The 24,192-nt window shown below is 37.1% G+C and overlaps 1 pseudogene; it reads right to left on the bottom strand.

The window, feature by feature from the left end:
• Window positions 1–11,340: 11,340 nt before the first annotated feature.
• Window positions 11,341–23,060, bottom strand: LOC112911658 (large ribosomal subunit protein uL29 pseudogene; annotated as a pseudogene).
• Window positions 23,061–24,192: the final 1,132 nt, after the last annotated feature.

Here is a 24,192-nt window from a genome sequence, read left to right as displayed (position 1 = left end):
ATATGTGACCTACAAACCAGCTCTGCAAGAAATTTTAAGGGGGACTCTAAAAATTCCCATTTGAGAAGAAGTCCAATGGAACAATCCACAAAAACAAGGACTGAATAGGTATCATGATGACACTAAACTCATATCTGTCAATAGTAACTCTGAATGTGAATGGGATTAATGACCCCATCAAAAGGTGCAGGGTTTCAGACTGGATAAAAAAGCAGGACCCATCTATTTGCTTTCTATAAGAGACTCATTTTAGACAGAAGGACACCTACAGCCGGAAAGTAAGAGGTTGGAGAACCATTTACCATTCAAATGGTCCACAAAAGAAAGCAAGGGTAGCCATCCTTATATCAGATGAACTAAAATTTACCCCAAAGACTGAAGTGAGAGATGAAGAGGGACACTATATCATACTTAAAGGATCTATCCAAGAAGAGGACTTAACAATCATCAATATATATGCCCCGAATGTGGGAGCTGCCAAATATATCAATCAATTAACAACCAAAGTTAAGACACACTTAGATAATAATACACTTATACCTGGTGACTTCAATCTGGGGCTTTCTACATTCGATAGGTCTTCTAAGCACAACATCCCCCAAGAAACAAGAGCTTTATGATACACTGGACCAGATGGATTTCACAGATATCTACAGAACTTTACATCCAATGGCAACTGAATACACATTCTTCTCAAGTGCACATGCAACTTTCTCCAGAATAGACCACAGACTGGGTCACAAATCAGGTCTGAACCGATACCAAAAGATTGGGATCGTCCCCTGCATATTCTCAGACCATAGTGCCTTGAAATTAGAACTAAATCAGAACAAGAAGTTTGGAAGGACTTAAAACACGTGGAGGTTAAGGACCATCTTGCTAAAAGATGAAAGGGTCAACCAGGAAATTAAGGAAGAATTAAAAAGATTCATGGAAACTAATGAGAATGAAGATACAACCATTCAAAATCTTTGGGATGCAGCAAAAGCAGTCCTGAGGGGGGAAAACATCGCAGTACAAGCATCCATTCAAAAACTATAAAGAACTCAAATACAAAAGCTAACCTTGCACCTAAAGGAGCTAGAGAAAAAACAGCAAATAGATCCGACACCCAGCAGAAGAAGAAAGTTAATAAAGATTTGAGCAGAACTCAATGAAATAGAGACCAGAAGAACTGTGGCACAGATCAACCAAACCAGGACTTGGTTCTTTGAAAGAATTAATAAGATAGATAAAACATTAGCCAGCCTTATTAAAAAGAAGAGAGAGAAGACTCAAATTAATAAAATCATGAATGAGAAAGGAGAGATCACTACCAACACCAAGGAAATACAAATGATTTTAAACTGTTTTAATTGATTTTAAAAACATATTATGAACAGCGATACGGCAATAAATTAGGCAATCTAGAAGAAATGGACGCATTTCTGGAAAGCCACAAACTACCAAAACTGGAACAGGAAGAAATAGAAAACCTGAACAGGTCAATAAGCAGGGAGGAAATTGAAGCAGTCATCCAAAACCTCCCAAGACACAAAAGTCCCGGGCCAGATGGCTTCCCTGGGGAATTCTATCAAACGTTTAAAGAAGAAATCATACCTATTCTACTAAAGCTGTTTGGAAAGATAGAAAGAGATGGAGTACCTCCAAATTCGTTCTATGAGGCCAGCATCACCTTAATTCCAAAATCTGACAAAGACCCCACTAAAAAGGAGAATTATAGACCAATATAGAGCAATATCCCTGATGAACATGGATGCAAAAATTCTCAACAACATACTAGCCAATAGGATCTAACAACACATTAAGAAAATTATTCACCATGACCAAGTAGGATTTATTCCAGGACACAAGCCTGGTTCAAAACTCATAAAACAATCAATGTGATTCATCATATCAGTAAGAGAAAAACCAAGAACCATATGATCCTCTCAATAGATGCAGAGAAAGCATTTGACAAAGTATAGCATCCATTCTTGATCAAAACTCTTCAGAGTGTAGGGATAGAGGGAACATTCCTCAACATCTTAAAAGCCATCTATGGAAATCCCACAGCAAATATAATTCTCAATGGGGAAGCACTGGGATCCTTTCCCCTAAGATCAGGAACAAGACAGGGATGTCCATTCTCACCACTGCTATTCAACATAGTACTGGAAGTCCTAGCCTCAGCAATCAGACAACAAAAAGACATAAAAGGCATTCATTTGGCAAAGAAGTCAAACTCTCCCTCTTCACCGATGACATGATACTCTACATGGTAAGCAATTCTTTACTACTCCCTGGCATAAATGGAACAATTTTCTCACCTCTAGTGCCAAAGCTGATTCAGTGTCTAGTTCCTAAGACCACTTGTCAAGGTCCTAAGACCACTTGTCAAGAACAGTTTAACAATGCTTTAGGGCACCCCGGGTGGCCCAGTTGTTTAGCGCTGCCTTCAGCCCAGGGCCTGATCTTGGAGACCCAGGATCCTGTCCTACATCAGGCTCTCTGAATGGATCCTGCTTCTCCCTCTGCCTGTGTCTCTGCCTCTGTGTGTGTATGTGTGTCTCTCATGAATAAATAAATAAAAATCTTTTTAAAAATGAAATAAAAATAAAAAAATAAACAATACTTTAAGGGGAAGTATAAGAACTGAGTGGCCAGCCCAGCCACATGGGTGGTTCAGGGAGAAGAACTAAGTTGTTTGCTTTTTCCTTTTCCTCATGTACTCATTTAGTGATAGTCTCTGGTCTGAATCTATCATTCTTATTTACAAGATTAAAAGGGTATACAAACTCTAAGTATATCCCTGATCTCATATTGGGTGGGTAAAGCATTAATATGTGTGCGCATCCCATAAATCCTTCCTACAGACTATAAAATTACAATTATGGATGTGTATATTTCTTTTATAGAGCTTTTTCTCTATGTGTGGCTGCAGTATTTTTTCTAAACCATTCTGACCTCAACGTTCAGTCAAACTGATTGGCTATTGTTCTGCCCAGTGATTGGAACAGATTTTTCCATGTCTCTGCTGCTGTGGGATAGGAACTCAGTTAATTAGTTCTGCCTAAATTTACAATTGATGTAGTTCTATAATGATTTTGTCTTTATGTGTATAGAAATAATTGATATCTAGTTTCCTTGTGTCGTTTATTAGATCCCAAACTTCTAGGCTTTAAGACATTTGCCTTTTATTTGAATCATGAAATGTATCTGTTATATGATTATAACTCTGCCTGTTATTGGTTGTATATTACAACAAATATAATTTTAGCAGTGGTCTCACCTGAGTCTGACATTTAGACATAACTGAATGAATATAATTAGTTGGTGGAAATAAGCCACAGGGTTCATTTATGTGGGCTTAGTCACTTGGAGAGGATGCCTAAGAGAAGGCAAAGAGGAGTTGTGAAAAAGAGATGAGAAGAAGGAGATGAAGAAAAGGCAGGAAGAGTCTTATAAGTGGGTGCTTGATTGGCAAAAGATGAAATGAGGGGAACTAATGTTAGAAACACAACTCAAATTAAAGAGAGAAAATGCTTCATGAGTAGGAACATCAATTTGAATGTCAAAACCCCCACAAAAGTGTTATTAAAAAGTGGAATAAATATATCATTGATAATAAAACATTATTTTGACTTTTTTCCAGCACTCAGAAAATGAACCATTAGTATATAAAAGCTCCAAGAAAATATGCAAACATCTTATTGAGTCTCTACAACCTTTCCTTCAATTATGTCATTAACACTGAATGTAGATTTATGAAAACAGATAAATTAAACTGAGAAAAACTACAGTGAATGAATTTGTTGGGAAGCCCTATACTAAATAATTAAGGTAGAGTTGAGGGGGAATTTGTGGTGTATTTCCTAAAGGAAAGTAGAAGTTAGCCACGTAGAATTTTCTATAAGTTGCCTTCATTTTGTGGCAATAACTCTTCTCTGTTATGAATACACAATATTTTTGAATGAGTGGCAGCCTTAGAAACTGAACAGACTATTACCCCAAGGTTTTTTAAAGGAGAATGATAAATCTCCATCATATTCTAAAAACAAATACATTTTAGTCAATCATAAAAACCATACAATACTCATGAAATTGCAAGAAAAACAATGATTCTGTCAAGAACAAACAGATAGAATGTTAAGCCTCTCTGCAATTCTTGTTTTTTTTTTTTTCCCAAGTGCTGGAAGTGTTGGCAGACATGTGTATGTGGGGCCCTGATAATAAGCAAAAGAACACATTTAACCTCTGGACCAGATAAACTGTATAGAGGATTCAGGTCTGATTGTGTAATGTCCAGGGGAAGCCACATAAGATGTCAGTAAAAACTAGGCTGGTATCAATCAAATATTAGATTCACCAGCTTCTAGGAAATGCATTACCATCTAATTAAGTGACTATCTAAATGGAAAAAGAATAAGATAATTTTGTTTTAATAAGCTACTGCTTTTGGAAAGAGTAGTTTATAGAAAACAAAATTATCAAGTTAGGAGGTATTTATAGAGATAATTTAGATGCAACTTTTCAATTTCCAAATAGGTAAACTCAGATCCAGTAAAGGGAAGTAATTTCCTCCAAGAAGGTGTGTAAAAAAGCAAAGACCTAACTCGCTACTGCTGAATCTACATATGCTTGGGTAGAGCTGTTTGCAAAATGTTACAACCAACCTTCTTGAATACTATTCCAGATTTTTCTCCACTAGAGGTTCCAAAATTCTTATTCACAATATAAAATATTCCCTAACATTTGCACTCAGGGCATTCTATGAGAAAAGGAAAGTAGATATTGCAGGTAATAATGACAGATACAAAAGAGGCTAAGGTCGAAAATAACTCAAATACAAAAGCTAAACTTGCACCTAAAGTTGCTGGAGGAAAAAACAGCAAATAGATTCTACACCGAGCAGAAGAAGAGAGTTAATAAAGATTCAAGCAGAACTCAATGAAGTAGACACCAGAAGCATTGTGGAACAGATTAACAAAAACAGGAGTTGGTTCTTTGAAAGAATTAATAAGATAGATAAACCATTAGCCAGACTTATTAAAAAGAAGAGAGAAAAGAATCAATAAAATCATGAATGAGAAAGGAGAGATCAACACCAATACCAAGGAAATACAAACTATTATAAAAACTTAATATGAGCAGCTATACACCAATAAATTAGGCAATCTAGAAGAAATGGACACATTCTGGAAAAACACAAACTACCAAAACTAGACAGGAAGAAATAGAATCTGAACAAGCTGATCACCACAGAGGAAATTGAAGCAGTCATCAAAAACCTCCCAAGACACAAAAGTCCAAGGCCAGATGGCTTCCCAGGGGATTTCTATCAAACATTAAAGAAGAAACCATACCTATTCTACTAAAGCAGTCCGGAAAGATAGAAAGAGACGGAATATGTCCAGACTCATTCTATGAGGCCAGCATCACCTTAATTCCAAAACTAGACAAAGACCCCACCAAAGAAGAATTATAGACCAAAATCCCTGATGAAAATGGATGCAAAAATTCTCAACAAGATATTAGCCAATAGGATCCAACAGTACATTAAGAAGAGTATTCAACATGACCAAGTGGGATTTATCCCCGGGATGCAAGGCTGGTTCAACACTTGTAAAGAAATCAATGTGATTGGTCATATCAAAAAGAGAAAAAAGAAGAACCATATGATCCTCTCAATAAATGCAGAGAATGCATTTGACAAAATACAGCATCTATTCCTGATCAAAACTCTTTGGAGTGTAGGGATAGAGGGAACATTCCTCAACATCTTAAAAGCCATCTACGAAAAGGTCACAGCAAATATCATTCCCAATGAGGAATCACTGGGAGACTTTCCCCTAAGTTCAGGAACAAGACAGGGATGTCCAATCTCACCACTGCTATTCAACATAGTACTAGAAGTCCGAGCCTCAGCAATCAGGCAACAAAAAGAAATAAAAGACATGCAAATTGGCAAAGAAGAAGTCAAACTCTCCCTCTTTGCAGATGACATGATACTGACCATAGAAAACCCAAAAGACTACATCCCAAGATTGCTAGAACTCATATAGCAATTGGGCAGTGTGGCAGAATACGAAATCAGTGCCCAGAAATCAGTGGCATTTCTATACACTAACAATGAGAATTTAAGGAGTCAAGCCCATTGACAATTGCACCCAAAAGCATAAGATACCTAGGAATAAACCTAACCAAAGAGGTAAAGGATCTATACCCTAAAAACTACAAAACACTCCTGAAGGAAATTGAGGAAGACACCAAGAGATGGGAAAATATTTCATGCTCATGGACTGGAAGAATTAATATTGTGAAAATGTCAATGTTACCCAGGACAATGTACACATTTAATGCAATCCCTATCAAATACTATGGACTTTCTTCAGAGAGTTGGAACAAATCATCTTAACATTTGTGTGGAGTCAGAAAAGACCCCGAATACCCAGGGGAATTTTAAAAAACAAAACCATAGCTGGGGGCATCACAATGCCAGATTTCAGGTTGTAGTACAAAGCTGTGGTCATCAAGACAATGTGGTAGTGGCACAAAAACAGACACATAGATCAATGGAACAGAATGGAGAATCTAGATATGGCCCCTCAACTTTATGGTCAACTAATATTCGACAAAGCAGGAAAGAATATCCACTGGAAAAAGGACAGTTTCTTCAATAAATGGTGCTGGGAAAACTGGACAGCCATGTGCAGGAGAATGAAACTGGACCATTATCTTATACCATAACCAAAGGTAAACTCAAAATGGATGAAAGATCTAAATGTGAGACAAGATTCCATCAAAATCCTCGAGTAGAACACAGGCAACACCTTTTCTTGAACTTGGCCACAGCAACTTCTTGCAAGATACACCTATGAATGCAAGGGAAACAAAAGCAAAAATGAACTATTGGGACTTCACCAAGATCAAAAGCTTCTGCACAGCAAAAGAAACAGTCCACAAAACTAAAACACAACCTACAGAATGGAACAAGATATTTGCAAATGACATATCAGATAAAGGGCTAGTATCCAAGGTCTATAAAGAACGTATGAAGCTCAACAGCAAAGAAACACACAATCCAATTATGAAATGGGCAAAAGACATGAACAGAAATCTCACAGAGAAAGACATAGACATGGCCAACAAGCACATGAGAAAATGCTCCACATCACTGGCCTTCAGGGAAATACAAATCAAAACCACAATGAGATACCACCTCACACCAGTGAAAATGGTGAAAATTCACAAGACAGGAAACAACAAATGTTGGAGAGGCTGTGGAGAAAGGGGAACCCTCTTGCACTGTTGGTGGGAGTGTGAACTGGTGCAGCCACTCTGGAAACTGTGTGGAGGCTCCTCCAAGAGTTAAAAATAGAGCTACCCTACGACCCAGCAATTGTACTGCTGGGGATTTACCCCAAAGATTCAGATGCAGCAAAACGCCGGAACACCTGCACCCCGATATTTATAGCGGCAATGTCCACAATAGCCAAACTGTGAAAGGAGCCTCGGTGTCCATCGAAAGATGAATGGATAAAGAAGATGTGGTATATGTATACAATGGAATATTACTCAGCCATTAGGAACGACAAACACCTACTATTTGCTTCAACGTGGAGGGACCTGGAGGGTATTATGCTGAGTGAAATAAGTCAATCGGTAAAGGACAACATTATATGGTCTCATTCATTTGGGGAATATAAAAATTAGTGAAAGGGAATAAAGGGAAAGGAGAGAAAATGAGTGAAAATATCAGTGAGGGTGACAAAACTTTAGAGACACCTAACTCTGGGAAAGGATCAAGGGGTAGTGGAAAGGGAGGTGGGCGGGGGGTTGGCGTGATTGGGTGATGGGCACTGGGGTGTCACTTGGCAGAATGAGCACTGGGTGTTATGCTATATGTTGGCAAATTGAACTCCAATAAAAAAATTTTTAATAAAATAAAAACAAAAAATTAAATATTAAAAAAATAAATAAAGAGGCTAAGGTCAAATCAGAAATGATTCTAATTTACCTGTGAACATAAATCCAAGTTAAACCCAGTTGAATCAAAGTGTGTTCCTACAATTTGAGCATAGGGCTATGATCATCCTCATTTTGTCTTACATAAAGCATATTTGCTCAGTCGCAATATTCCTAATAGCCAAAAATAGCAAAGAATGCCTCTCTTAGTCTTTTTTTAAGTTATGTTAAAAAAACTTAAGTTTTTTTTAATGTTAACCTAAAACTTAAAAACTTAATTTTTTTTATGTTAACTTAAAACTTAAAAACTTAAGTTTTTTTTTAAGTTAAAAAAAGTTTAAGTTAACTTATGTATTCCATTCTTCTCTCACACTCAATGTTATACCTTTTATTGCAACAGAAAGTATTATGCCACTCATTGGCCATACAACTTTGGGCAAGACATTTAATTTCTCTAAGGTCTGATTTCCTCATGTGTAAAGGACAGTTTCCAGAAAGAGTTAAGTAAAGTCAGTATGCAAAAGTGCTTGACGAATAGTATGTATTGCATATACACAGTAGTTGAATATGAATGTTTGGGAAAACATTATTTTCTGGTACTAACCTGGAATAGGTTCATGGAAAATAAAATAGAATTAAAACATAAAATGATCATTTGTAGGCTCTTTTTGATATATAAATTTATTTTTTGTGTTCAATTTGCCAACATATAGAATAACATCCAGTGCTCATCCCATCAAGTGCCCACCTCAGTGCCCGTCACCCAGTCACCCCCACCCCTGGCCCACCTCCCCTTCCACCACCCCTAGTTCGTTTCCCAGAGTTAGGAGTCTTTCAGTCTTTCATGTTCTGTCTCCCTTTCTGATATTTCTCACTCAGTTTTTCTCCTTTCCCCTTTGTTCCCTTTCACTATTTTTTATATTCCCCAAATTAATGAGGCCATATAATGTTTGTCCTTCTCCGATTGACTTATTTCACTCAGCATAATACCCTCCAGTTCCATCCATGTCGAAGCAAATGGTGGGTATTTGTCTTTTTTAATGTCTGAGTAATATTCCATTGTATGCATAGACCACATCTTCTTTATCCATTCATCTTTCGATGGACACCGAGGCTCCTTCCACAGGTTGGCTATTGTGGACATTGCTGCTATAAACATCGGGGTTCAGGTTTTCTGGCGTTTTGCTGCATCTGAATCTTTGGAGGTAAATCCCCAGCAGTATAATTGCTGGGTCGTAGGGTTTTTGAGAACAGACTAATTAGTGGATAGCCTCTCCCTTCTAAAGTCTAATATAAGGATTCCATGGTATTTTTTTCTGTCCTCCAGCTTTTTCCTTAGATATGAATTGACTTTTGGAGTTTTATACTTTCTTGCTTGCACAAGCCACATCCATAATAATCTCCAGTTTGGGTTTCTTTAAAGTGAAATAAAAATTTAAGAAGACCTATGAGAAGATGTGACAAAATATGAGATTTGTTTCAAAATAATTACAATGGAAGAGTGAGTGAGGTATAGCTGAAACAAAATTGAACATGTATAGGTTGCTGTTGAAGCTGGGTGATGAGAATATCATTTTAATTATATTTGACTCTAATTCTAGATATATTTTAAATTTTCTATAAAATAAAAAGCATGAAGCAATCTGAATGTAGAATCACTTAATGATTATAATTTCTGCCATCTTTTCTTTTCTCTCACCTATATCTAATTTGACAGATTTTGTTTTAGCACTCTACCTTTTCTATGTCTTACAAGGGCATTCAATCTAGATTTCATTGAAGCAACAGATCAGTTTTCATTCATGTTTCATCAGCTTACATAATATTTAATTAAATCACATAATCACATCATTATGTACAACTGGCATAAGTAGATTTGGAACAAACTCAACTAATTTTCAGTAAGTGTACAGCACAAAATATTGAAGTATCTGGGCAAACTTAGCACTTCTAACCACATCACTAGCCACAAGCAGTTAGTGTCCTATGGCCATTGGTCACTGGGTCTTACTGGGCATCAATTAATCCAGAAAGCTGCTTAAGTAAAAGTTCACTGAGAGGGAATCTATTGTGTAGTTACTGTCATTATTATTATTATGTTTTCCTACTTTTTCAAACTGGCATTCTAAGTTAATCTTTCATGATCTCAAACTTGGGAAAGTTGAAAATTTATGCTTGCCTCAAATGAGCTTCTATAGTGTAATGGAGGCAATGGATGCATCTATTTCATCTGCTTATATCTGGCAAGCACAGGGGTTAGGGAGTGTTTCTATTCCATATTCTTATTGTGTTTTTCTACTTTCTCACAACTCTCTGATTTAGCTTGCTCATTTAAAAAAGTAGAAGTTAGGTTGTTTTACAGACATTGGCTTTGGCAAGAAGCCTGATTACATTTGCTAAGACTTCTAGTAGCAATATCAAGGAATTAATTAAAATGCTGAGACCAGAGTACCTACCCAGAGAGATAAAGAATGAATGTTTTGTAGTCCCCAGCTCTAAGTTTCTGCATTTGTTGAAATACCTTCAGGAAGTAATTCAGTTATTTCACTCTGCTTGGTGACAAAAGGTGATATGACACACCATTTTTTTTTCCTAGTGATAAAACTATAGGAATCAAAATTCCCTCCCGATCATCCTCCCTCCATGACACTTCATAAAGCTGCTTCCAGAATGAGCTAGTCAAAATTCTGAGTTATTTTTATCAAACATAAAGCTGCAGATGTTTGAAAGGACTGCTTTCCCTTTGTTTAACCACTTTAGTATGACTACCTCATGAACACAAAGGAGCAATTTTCCATCTCGGATATGCAACAGCAGCATGCATTCTGAGTCATGTACAGTCCACTCTTCAGAATGTGTGCTGTTAGCTCAGAGGGGCTAATAATCAAATTAGGCTGCTAACAAATGACAATTTATAATGCCGAAACTAATGAGAGGTCAAATAATTAACTCTGCAAGGAGTTTTAATTATCCTGTTCTTTGTGACTCCACAAGAACATTTTTAAAGGAAAACTGCCACTGGTACTTTTAGTTTCATTAAGAAGATTTACATAACCTATTACATAAATGGAAAATATGCACTTTCTTTCCAAGTAAAACAGGGATCTAAAACGTTCTTTTCAGGGTTGAAAAGCAGGCACTGTCTTGACTTAATGTTCAATTAGAATACCGTTCATGGAATCCTTTGCTACCCATAGCACTGATGAATGGAGAAACACAGAACATCTATACAAGGGAAATCTCTAGATTGGACAGAATATAGATAGAGAAAACCTGTAACAAACAAAGCAACCATAATATTTTTTTTCTGTCCTTGTTTCCTGTGCCATTTCACTTGTTTTTTATTTCTTTTTTTTTTTTCCAGTTTCTTTGTGCTTATTGATGCCATGATGCTTAGGCCTTGACTAAAAAGTTCTGCAGTGGGTACAACTGTTACTTCTGCTGCTGCTTCTTGGTCTTCAGCTTCTCCCATGCTTGCTAAGCTGGTGGTGCATGGCATGTGTTTTCTTGGTCTGAAGATCCAGAAGCCTATATTTCTTGCCCTTGTAGAATTTTCTGAGGTTCTTTCTGAGTCTGTTTAACAATGATGAGAATGCAGGCAATGGATTTGCAAACAACTCAGATCTTAGAGAGCCTGGGTGTCATAATGCCTGTCACTTTGGTGACATGCAGCTGGTACAACTCCAACTTTGGGTCATCCAGCTGTTTCAACAGCTCCTTTTTCTTGTAGGAAAGATCTCAAATTCTAACCTTGTCAAAGGCTACACAAGCCACTACCACATAGTCTGAGGAAAAGAGCTTTTTTACTCTTATTTGCACTTCACTCTCACATATACATCTATGCACACCACCACAACCACCATAAGCCACCCTTTCTGCAGGACAAAATGCATGTAATCTTTCATGGCCTAACTTATTTTGGATGAGCACTGGGTGTTATGCTATATGTTGGCAAATCAAACTCCAATAAAAAAATGTACAAAAAAAACCCAAACCCAGAACTGTATATACTCACAAGCCATAAAAAGATAAGATTTATTAAAATAGATGGTACAGGTCAATAACATTTTGGCAATTTGTAAATATCATCAAGAGAATGTTTGGTATTCAATTTCTTAATTGTGTAGGGGAGGAAAAATAATTCTCTTTCTATACTCCTAGGTTCCTGGCTGCACACTAAAATTTGATGACTAGGGCTATAGTATAGCAATTGAAGAAAGTGGAACCCATTTCTATAAGAGCTGTGTAGATATAGAAAAGCAGAAAGAAAAAGTGAAAGAAGAATTTAGCTAAAGGAGCTAATCTACCCCAGACCCAAAGAGTGATGCTGCAGCCTGCGAAGTAAGCACTGCATTTAATTGGAGCATTAAAAAATAAAGTTTGTTTACCTATTTATTTACTTGAGAGAGAGAGAGCAACTGCAAGGAGGGGGAGAGGGGAAAAGAGAGGTAGAGAGAGAATCACAAGCAGACTCCACACTGAACACAGAGCTTGACTCAGGGCTCAAGCTCACAACTCTGATATTGTAACCCAAGTTGAAACCAAGAGCCAGACACCTGCTCAACCAAGCCACCAATTAAAAGATTGGAACAATTTAATAATAGAATGAGGTAAAAAAGAAAAATGAAAGAAGAAAGAAAGAGAGAGAGAGAGAAAAGAAAAGAAAAATGTGAAAGGAAAAGGAAGCATTCAGCAATGAAAGAACAAAAAGATTTGAGGAAGAAAGAGACTGATTTACAAGAAAAGGTGAAAGGGATTTAAAATGTAGCCTTACTAAGTGATCACTAAGCTGAGGTGTGATAACAGTTTACAAATGTTTGTATTGTATCCCAAAAAGAGGAAGATAAATTTGTTAAGTAAGAACAAGAAAGGATAACTAGATATTAAGAGAATGTAATTGACCATATTCTCATTCCATATAACTCAACTTAAGTATTTTTGCCCTGCATATTGTATGCACCTTTTGCCCTAAAGCACTCATTTTCCTCTCCCCAAAAGAGACCTGAGCATCACTCTAATGTTTATGTCTGTTCACACACACTCTTCTGAAGGGGAACAGAATATACCACCTGAAAAATGTGCCTCTTTAACACAAAGAGTATTTTGAGCTGATTATTTTTGAGGCTGCAAACACAAAGGAATCTCTATAAACAGAGTAGCAGTTGCCCTTTTGATAAGAAAATTTACATTTATAAGGGAAATTTCCATTTGTAAGGATATCTTCCTCCCTCTACCAGGAAGATAAGGATGACTATTTTTATCAAAGGAGAAGGCACAACTTAAATCTGCATATCAAACCTTACTGTTGTTTACTGTGCTTTTCCTGGTAACCTCCCACTCCCATTGCATCTCCACTCACCCTGACATTTTTTCTTTAGATAAAGATGGTATTTAAAGTGGTAGTTTGGGCCATTTGGGGGAATTTTACTCTCTGTTCCTGGGTTTCTCTCCATGTATACAGGAGGTATACATGTTATCTATCAAACATCTGTTGTTTCACTCTTATTAATCTGTGTTTATTACAGATGGGTCTCAGCCAAGAACCTAGAAAGGTAGAGGAAAAATTTTTTCCTCCTTCTACCTCATGGGAGTTACCCAGGCCAGCATGCCTGTCATGACTTCTACATCTTTTCCAAAATTAGAGCCTAGATTCTCACTCCCCAAAGGCAAAGTCCATAGGTCCAGTGGCCTCAATACTTTAGGTGCATTATAGAAGAACCTGCATTGGAGCTGAAAAGTCCTCCATTTTGAGGAGCTGAGAAACTAATTGGCAGCAGGGCAACATTCTGGCAAAACTGAGAGTAGTAATAATAAAGGATAGTAGGAAGAAAGGTAGACCAGGGGAAAGGGGCCCCATACTATGACAAAATGAGCCTGAAAAGGATTTTACACCACCCTGGAAGGAGCCCTCCACCCTTTACCACAGGAACAACTACCTCAAAGGTAGATGAGCACGTGGACAAAAATATGATTGTGTGACAGATGTATGGAGGGTTAATCAGATTAAAACAGCCCACCATAAGCCCATAAGAACCACTAGACTTAGAAGCTCCAGTGGCAACCATCTCAGGTCCACTCTCGTCTTCATTGCTTTGTACTGTCACTCAATAAACTTTGCTTTACAATCATTCAATAAATTTTTCTTTGCCCCCCACCACTCTTTGTCTGGTCTACTTCTTCACTCTTTGAAGTGATATTACCAAGAACAATGACACTAAAGAAAAAAAAAAACTGCAACAGTAAAACTTTTCTTCAGCAGTCTTTTTGCTCCACCCCAGCTCCAGATTCCCAGACATCTCAGAACATAGAAATAAACCCTTCCTGTAAGAGGCAAAGGGGGTCAAATAAACAGCATCATATAGGGAATGTCTTAATATGTTAGATCTGAGAGCAGAGATGATCACTTTAAAAGAGTACTATGCAGAAAAAAATACTTAAATGAAATACAAGAGTTATAAAGTTAGAATTTTAGACACTGGGGGATCTGAGTGCTGAGCTTTATAAGGGAAGAGGAATACCATCAGTAAACCAGCTTATTGCCTTAGTCACTCAATAGAGGAGGACAAATAATTTTCCCTCTCCCCTTTTAAGTTCTTGGTAGAGCCCCCCGCAACAAAAGACAAATTAACAAACAAAAAACAAAAAGAAATCTGATAACATGTATACCTCTTGTAAAAATGGTTAAAGACCCAGGAAAACTGACTAACTCCCCCAAATGGTCCAAGCCACCACTTTAAATACCATCTCCACATAAACACACACAAAAAAAATGTTGGGATAGGAGAGGCCAGTTATGAGAGATTACAAGGAAAAACACAGTAGACGAGTGTAAAGCAACTATGCAGAATAAAATCAGTGCCTTTTCCACTGATACAATTCTTTTTTGATTTATAGACATCTTTCTCTTCCTGGAAGAAAGAGGAAAACACTCTTACAGATAGAGATTTGACTTATAAATGTAAATTTCCCTAACAAAAAAGCAACTTCTATGCTGTTTTCAGAGATTCTTCTATGTCTGCACTCTCTCAAAACTAATCAGCCCAAAATAATACTCATGCAAAAGGCATATTTTGAGGTGGCATATTCTGCTTCCCTTAACCACATTAGTGACTCTAAACTACTGCACCAAATCCCACAGATCAATGACACCTAAGAATACTAGCATATTGGATCAATAGTAACCTCTTATACCCCCTAAAAATTCAGAAACACGAACTTGTGAGCGATTTACAGAGCACAAGTACTAAAAGTCTCATGCATTGCAGGATAGCAGTTTGCAACTTTAGATGCTCAATATTTTATTCAGATTTAAATAAGGATTCATATATACCACTTGTGCTTTCCCTCCTAGTCCTGTTAGGTTTTCTGATAGCCCACTTTACTATGGACTCACATGAACTTAGAATGCTGTTTAATCAGCCAAAAATTTCCTGCTTGAGAGAATTATCAAGTTAAAAAATGAGGCATAAGTGGCATAATTTAAGACTCAACCTATCCTGGACTAAGAAAAAGAAATGCAGAGTAAGTGCTTAAAATATACCACTTGATGGATGGCCTGCATCATTGCTGTGTCCATTCCATCTATATGTTTTATATACTAAAGTAGCACTACACTTTCTGAGGAATTTTACAATCTCATAGAAGATTCCCTTTTGGAGGGAGAAGCAAGATGGCAGAAGAGTATGGGTCCTCAACTCATCTGGCCCCACAAAATTACCTAGATAACTTCTAAAATATCCTGAACACCTATGAATTTGACCTGAGATTTAAAGAGAGAAGAGCTGGAATGCTCTTTAGAGAAAACTTTTCACTTCTAACAAGGTAGGAAGGTGAAAAAAATAAAAAAGAATAAAGTGGGGAGGGGAACCACAAGTAGCCAGGTTAAAGCAGAGGGGTGAAAGCCTCTGGGGCAGGATAGCCCAGCCCTGGAGAAATGGGAACTTTAAAAATCCGAGCCAGAGTTTTCCCTGATGGAATAGTGCTTAACAGAGAAATCAAGCAGAATCACAGGAGGGGCAATGAAACCTCAAGATTCTCTGAGTCACTAAAAAAGGAGGGGCAACCAGGGGAAAGCTCACTGCAAAATGTGGTTCGATATTGGTAAAAGACTGGAGGAGCCCTGCAGCCTCGGGGGCATTTGGGAAAAGCCAGTCTGTTAGGCGGGCTGGCTCCGATAGAGGTGGCTATACCACATTCTCTTTGGGAGAGGCAGTCCCCAGGAGTACGGGTCCAGCAGCACAGGTCTCTGGACCCCAGGGCACACAAGCAATCAAAGCCAGTGATCCTTCCTTCCCCGTGGGACAGGTGGAAGTGGAGAGGGCACAGGAAAGCAAGAATTCTCCTGCCACTGGGCACCCAGCGAGCTGTGCAGATCAGGGCACCTGCACCTGCTCCCTGGGAGCATCTGGGCCAGTGTGAACTGGGAGACTGTGGTTACTTACTCGCAGGGAGCTCAATTCCAGAGCTGGAAATCTGGCCACCATCATTGTTGTTTTTCCTCTTTGTTTCATCTTGTGCCTGGAGAGGCAGGGCCTCTAGGGAACAAAGGCCTCACAGGATAAACAGCTCACACTGAGCCCAGCACCTGGCAAGGAACAAGGCATCTCCGTCCAGGCACAGACACCTGGAATCAGAATGCAGACTCCTCCCCCAGGAGAACTGATGGAAGAAAAACGGAAGAGCAAGTTTATTGACCAAGCAGCACTGGAAAGCTCCAAAACTTAGGGAAAAAAGCATATAGAACTAAAGGGTCCTATTTTCTTTTCCCATTATGGCTTATATTTTTAACAGAGTAAAAACGTCCAATATTTTTTCTCTTTTCCTACTTTAACTACAATATTTTACAGATTCTTCATTTTTAAGTTTTTTTTTCCTTTTTGACTCTCATATTTATATACTGACATGTTTTAGATATATTTTTCACTTCTGGATTCCCTTCAATGTATTCAATTTAATTTTTATAGATATACAAGATATGGGTATCTGTTTTTTGGTTTTTATTTTTTCTGCCTTGTTTTATTTTACAATGGTGGAAGTTAGTACCTTCTAAAACACAACCAACAAACACCCAGAACCAAGTGGAACACCATGTTTGTTCATTCTGTACGATTATATCCTTTCTTCCTTCCAATTCTTCCCCTTCCTTTCATCTTCCTTATATTTTTGTGGTCAATGTTGGGGCATTCTATATGTATTGCTGGTTTATATAAATTATGAATTGAGCATCTTCTAATGTACAGAACAAAATACACTCAGAACCAAGAGGATCACCCTCTAAGACCCCTCAATTAGACTACATTCTCTCCACTACCACTTCTTCACCACCATCACCCCCCTTTTTTTTTCTTTTTCCTTTTTCCTTTTTTTCTTTTTCTTCTTTTGTCTTCTTTGTTTTTGGTTTTAGGCTTTTTAATTTTTCTATTTTGTTTTAAAATTTGTTTTTCACTTAGTGGTCCTTTTGTTTTATTTTGTTCTGTTCTTTTTCTTTTATTTTCTGGTCTCTGACCTCTTTGGAATCATCTAGGGTGTATTTTGCTTTGGTTGTGCTTGATATTTTTGACTCAGCTTGCTCATACAGCCACTCTGCTCTGGACAAAATTACTCGAAGGAAGAATTCACCACAAAAGAAAGAACCAGAAACAATACTTTGTGCACAGAGTTACAGAATTTGGATTTAAATATGTTGTCAGAAATTCAATCCAGAAGTACAATTATAAAGCTGCAGGTAGCTCTGGATAAAAACATAAAGGACTCTAGACACTTCCTTACTGCAGAATTGAGATCTAATCATGCCCAAATTAAAAATAGGTTAAATGAGATATAATCCAAACTTGATATTCTAACCACTAGGGTTGATGAGGTATAAGAGAGAGTGAGTGACATAGAAGACAAGTTGATGGTAAGGAAGGAAGCAGAAGAAAAAAGAGAAAAACAATTAAGAGCCCATGAGGAAACGCTTAGGAAAATAAATATCTTGAGAAGGAAGAATTAGAATACATCTAATTGGGATTCCAGAAGAGACTGAGAGAGTGAGAGAGAGGACCACAAAGTATATTTGAACAAATTATAGCTGAGAACTTCCCTAATATGGTGAAGGAAACAGGCATTCAGATCCAAGAGATAGAGAGAACCCCCCCAAAAAAATCAGTAAAACCCGTTTAACACCTCGACATTTAATAGTGAAACTTGCAAATTTCAATGATAAAGGGAAAATTCTTAAAGAAGCTCGAGACAAGAGATTCTTAACTTATATGAGGAGAAATATCAGATTAACAGCAGAACTCTCCACAGCGACCTGGCAGGCCAGACAATGCTGGCATGATATATTCAGGGTACTCAATGAGAAGAACATGCAGCTAACAATAGTTTATCCAGCAAGGCAATCATTCAGAATGGAAGGAGACATAAAGAGTTTCCAGGATAGACATAAACTGAAAGGATATGTGACCACCAAAGCAGCTGTGCAAGAAATATTAATGGGGACCCTTTAAAAGAAAGAGGGAACTGAAAGACATAATCCAACAAAACAGGGACTGAATAGGTAATACGATGACACTAAATTCATATATTTCAATAGTTACTCTAAAGGTGAATGGGCTAAATGATCCCATAAAAAGAGCCTTTCCCCTAAGATCAGGAACGTGACAGAGATGTCCACTCTCACCACCATTATTCAACATAGTACTAGAAGTCCTAGCCTCAGCAATCAGACAACAAAAAGAAAAAAAAAGGTGGCCAAATTGGCAAAAAAAAAAAAAGTCAAACTCTCCCTCTTCACAGATGAAATGATACTGAAATGATACCTCAAAGACTCCACCCCAAGATTGCTAAAGCTCATACAGCAATTCAGCAATGTGACAGGATACAAAATCAATGCACAGAAAGTCGTGGCATTTCTCTACACTAAGACTGAAGAAGGAGAAATTAAACAATAAATTGCATATTCAATTGCACGCAAAAGCATAAGATAACGGGGAATAAACCTAAACAAAGAGGTAAAGGAGCTATACCCTAAAAACTATAGAACATTTCTTTAAAAAATTGAGGAAGACACAAAGTGATGGGAAAATATTCCATGCTCATGGATTGGGAGAATTAATGTTGCGAAAAGGTCTATGCTACCCAGGGCAATTTACACGTTTAATGCAATCCTTATCAAAATATCATGAACTTTCTTCAGAGAGTTGGAACAAATAATCTTAACATTTGTGTGAAATCAGAAAAGACCCCAAATAGCCAGGGGAATATTGAAAAAGAAAACCAATGCTAGGGACATCACAAAGCCAGATTTCAAGCTGTATTACAAAGCTGTGATCATCAAGACACTAGGTAGTATCAGAAAAAAACAGTCACATAGATCAATGGAACAAAATAGAGAACCCTGAAATCAGTCTCAACTCTATAGTCAACTAATACTCAATAAAGCAGGAAAGAATATCCACTGGAAAAAGGACAGTCTCTTCAATAATTGGTGCTTGAAAAATTGGACAGCCACATACAGAAGAGTGAAACTAGACCATTATATTATACCATACACAAAGATAAACTCAACATTGTTGAAAGATTGAAATATAGACAAGAATCCATCAAAATCCTAGAGGAGAACACAGGTAACACCCTTTTTGAACTTGGCCACAGCAACTTCTTGCAAGATACATCTATGAAGGCAAAGGAAACAAAAGCAAAAATGAACTCTTGAGACTTAACCAGGAGAAAAAGCTTCTGCACAGCAAAAGTAACAGTCCACAAAACTAAAAGACAACCTACAGAATGGGAGAAGATATTTGCAAATGACATATCAGATAAAGAGCTAGAATCCAAAATCTATAAAGAACGTATTAAACTCAACATCCACGAAACAAACAATCCAATCATGAAATGGTCAGAAGACATGAATAGACATTTCTCCAAAGAAGACCTATATATGGCCAACAAGCACATGAGAAAATGTTCCACATCACTTGCCATCAGGGAAATACAAATCAAAACCACAATGAGATAGCCCCTCACACCAGTGAGAATGGGGAAAATTAACAAGACAGGAAACAACAAATTTTGGAGAGGATGTGGAGAAAGGGGAACCCTCTTGTACTGTTGGTGGGAAAGTGAACTAGTACAGCAACTCTGGAAAACAGTGTGGAGGTTTCTCAAAAGATTAAAATATATCTACCCTCCAACCCATCTACCCTCCAACCCAGCAATTGCACTGCTGAGGATTCACCCCAAAGATACAGGTGCAGTGAAATCCCAGGACACCTACATCCCAATGATCATAGCCACAATATCCACAATAGCCAAACTGTGGAAAGAGCCACAATGCCCTTCGACAGATGAATGGATAAAGAAGGTGTGTTCTATATATCCAGTGGAATATTACTCAGCAATTAGAAAGGACAAATACCCACCATTTGCCTCAACATGGATGGAACTAGAGGGTGTTATGCTGACTGAAGTAAGTCAATCAGAGAACAAAAATCATCATATCCTTTCACTCATGCAAGGAATATAAGAAATAGTGAAAGGGTTTATAAGGGAAAGGAGGGAAAATGCTTGGGAAAAATTATAGACATTGACAAACCATGAGAGACTCCTGACTCTGGGAAACAAACAAAGGGTAGTGGAAGTGGGTGGTGGGATGGGGTAACTGGGTGATGGACACTGAGGAGGGCACTTGACGGGATGAGCACTGGGTGTTATACTATATGTTTGGAAATCAAACTTCAATAAAAACAAATGAAAAAAAAAAGAAGATTCCTTTTCATTGAGTTTTAATTTGTGTTTAATATAGAACATATTTGAATGTCTCTTTATCAGCCAAATAGTATTTCTATCAGAATTAGATAAAGGCTTAATTCCTAAGGCTATGAATTGCTATGGTGAATCTCTGTTGCTTTTGTCTTTCCAGTATCTTTTGCAACCTTTAGTTAGGGATAAAATCTTTCTTTCCTATGAGAAGACACAATCCTTATGGTTTTAATCTTGCCCTGGGCATAGGGGTGGTCTTTTGACACACAAGTGGTCTTATGTCCTAAGTCTGTCCAATCACAGTACCATTTCCCTGGTCCCAATGACTGGTCCAGGGATGAGCACATGATTCACATCAGGTTAGCCAAGTTGCTTAGTTGAAGTAGCTGCATGCAAGTCTAGGGTAGATAATGGTCATCCTGTCATACCTGTGGAAGGGAGCTGTATGACAATGAAAGTAAGCAGAAGTGATGCATGGAAAGAGTCAAGTTAGATCTAGTTGTGCCTGGAGCTAATTGAAATACTTTTTTGACTTCACAGGTACATAATTAACTCCCCCCCCCCTTTTGCTTAGGTTAGTTTGTATTGGGTTTCTGATACTTATAACCAAGGTATTCCCAAATAACACATTTCCATAATTTACAATGGAAAAAGAATTAAATATAGAGGAATACCTTATTTTATGTAATTGGTATCTTTTTCAGAAGTTGGAAATAAATATATTTTCAGAATCAAATTATAGGTGAAGGGTACGAGAAAATGCCAACCCAAATTATGCCTCTTTGGCATAAGGATTATTTTGTTCTGATTATTTTGAGAAACTGAAGACACAAGAGAAACTCTGAAAACAGAGTCCCTTTTGTAAGGGACATTTACATTAGAGAAGGGACTTGTGGGAGAAAGACATTGATTATTAGAGATCACTTTTGGGACCCCTGGGTGGCTCAGCAGTTGAGTGTCTGCCTTTGGCTTGGGGCATGATCCCAGATCCTGGGATCCAGTCCCACACTGGGTTCCCTGCAGGGAGCCTGCTTCTCTCTCAGCCTATGTCTATGCCTCTCTCTGTGTGTCTCCCATGAATAAATAAACAGCATCTTCTTAAAAAAAATAGAAAGAAAACTAAACATGAAGCCAATAAGCTCATTCCTTCCCCTCAGACACACAAATTGGTTCAACAGTGAAAATGGAGGTGAAACCAATATAATCAGAATGAATCTCAGAAGTTTTGAGTGCAAAAATTGAGATAATTTATATAGTTTTTCTGGGAATAATGAGGTAAAGATCCTGTTTTTTTCTGGTGAATATGACAAAAGAGGCATGTATGTCTTGGTGCTGTTTACAGCCATTCTGGGAATATCTAGAAAGCAAGACTTATGATGGCAAAACTACACAAAAGGATGCAGCAGAGATACCAAAAGAACTAAAGTCCTTTGAGACTTGATACAGCTGCAAGATCAAGCCTTAACTAAAACTACACTGGAATTTACAGGTACATAGGCATTGTTATTTAAACCAGTTTGATTTGGTTATAAAGGGAGCACAATATGCTATCCCAAAATATGCTTTTTGGGCATAAATATTATTTTGGTTTGATTATGTTTGAGAGATTGCAGACACAGGAGAACCTCAGGAAACAGAATAGAAGCTGCCCTTTGTCAGGGAAATTTATGTTTATAGGGGAAATCTCCACTTGTAAGGGTGTCTCCCTCTCTGTACCAGACTATTTAGGTGACTAAATCTCTAGAAACTTATGAATGGAGAAGTGAGCCACTTAAATCTACATAACAACATACACTTGTCTACAATGCATTCTGTGATATTCTCCCATAAATAGATCCCCCAATTCTCAATATCTTTTGTCTCTATCTAGAAATGGTATTTAAGGTGGTGGCTTGGGCCATTTGGGGGCATTACTTAGTTTTCCTGGGTCTCTTCAATTTTTATAGGAATTATACATGGTATTTATCTTTTGTTTGTTTTTCTCCTGTTAATTTGTCTTATATTACAGGGGTCTTAGCCAAGAACTTAGAAGTAAAGGAAAAATTATTTTTCCTCCTTTGTAGACAATTTGCCACAGAAAGTATTCATTCTAGTATATGAAAGATCCTTTTTTCCCCAATAGGGTATCTAGCAAAATCATTGTTATTCATGAGAATGTGACAAATCCTTTAGAAATCCTAAGGAGGAAAAAGATTAAGAATTACTACTGTAAACTACAATATATAATAATATTAGAGTTTACTTACTGGTACTGAATCTTAGTTTTAGTCTCACCTTTATGAGATTGTACCTAGTTCACCTGGTTTAGACTTTTGGATCTTCCCAAACTCTTTAACCTTCACAGTCAACTTCCTGCTTTGTCCACACATGACTAATCACATCTCCTTATAAAGACTTAACTTTTGAGTTCAATCATATTAATCCAATCTCCAAAGTTTGTGTGAGATAATTTATAGGCTTATTCCTTCACTGTGAATAAGAGGAATATATATGACTGTATTGGTCTGTAATCTACTTACACAGGATGTTTTTAAATCCAGGAATACATCTGTTATGTAAAGAATTACTTTTTGACAGCTCTAAGAATCTGAAATATAGAAAAATATCAAGAAAATACAAAAAAGATCTTTCTATGAAGCCCAATTATGTGTAATAAAGTTCTTGCAAAAATGTACATTGCTTCTGTTAGAGGGCCCACCCTCAGGTCCTTAGAGCTGTTTACTTTTATTTTTAACAGAATTTAAAGAAAATTGATTTATTAGGCCATTAAAATTAGAAGTAATAAATCAGAAGTCTGTGTGTAGGAGAGAGAACTAAGCACTGGAAGAAAGGGAGGGAGAGAGGAAAGGAGAAAGAGAGACTGAGAAACAAAAGAGAGACTCAAAAACCACATTATCATGGAGCCAAAAAAGCTCATATACAAGAACTGATTTTGAAAACAATATGATATCATGCATAGGGTGGTATAATCATTGGTATTCAATTTGATAAACCTGATAAACCTGAAAGTTAAATTACATTCAGTAACATTTATTTAAGAAGGCATAGAAATATGCTATAGATTTTAGAAGTACTTCTCAAAGAATTAAGCTGTGGTTTTCAAAGAAATATACTTCAATTATAAGAAATAACATAGTTTGGGCATATATTAGGAGCTAAATGTATAAGATCTTTGTAAATTCACTTTACTTTCCTGTGGATACCATGTTTACTAAATGACAATTTAAATGTATGCATATGTGTATATCTGTTGAAAATAAATTCTTTAAGTAGAACATTATTTACCTGCAAAAATGTTGTTGAGATGGACCTTATTTTCAACTACAAATAAGGACATAAAATCTGACAGAATTTTCTCTAATTTACAAGTGTATTTATGTGAATAGCCTTGCAGATGCATAAAAACAAAATAATTACCCTTTATTTAGAATAATAAAATGAGATGATATTAAGGCTGCTCAAAAAAAAAAAAAAAACTCGGAGGAGGGGCAAGAAGGTGGA

This window comes from Vulpes vulpes, chromosome X (genome assembly GCF_048418805.1).
Source record: "Vulpes vulpes isolate BD-2025 chromosome X, VulVul3, whole genome shotgun sequence".
Taxonomy (NCBI): domain Eukaryota; kingdom Metazoa; phylum Chordata; class Mammalia; order Carnivora; family Canidae; genus Vulpes; species Vulpes vulpes.
Note: the sequence above shows the minus strand (reverse complement) of the source record. Positions and strands in the feature narration are given on the sequence as shown.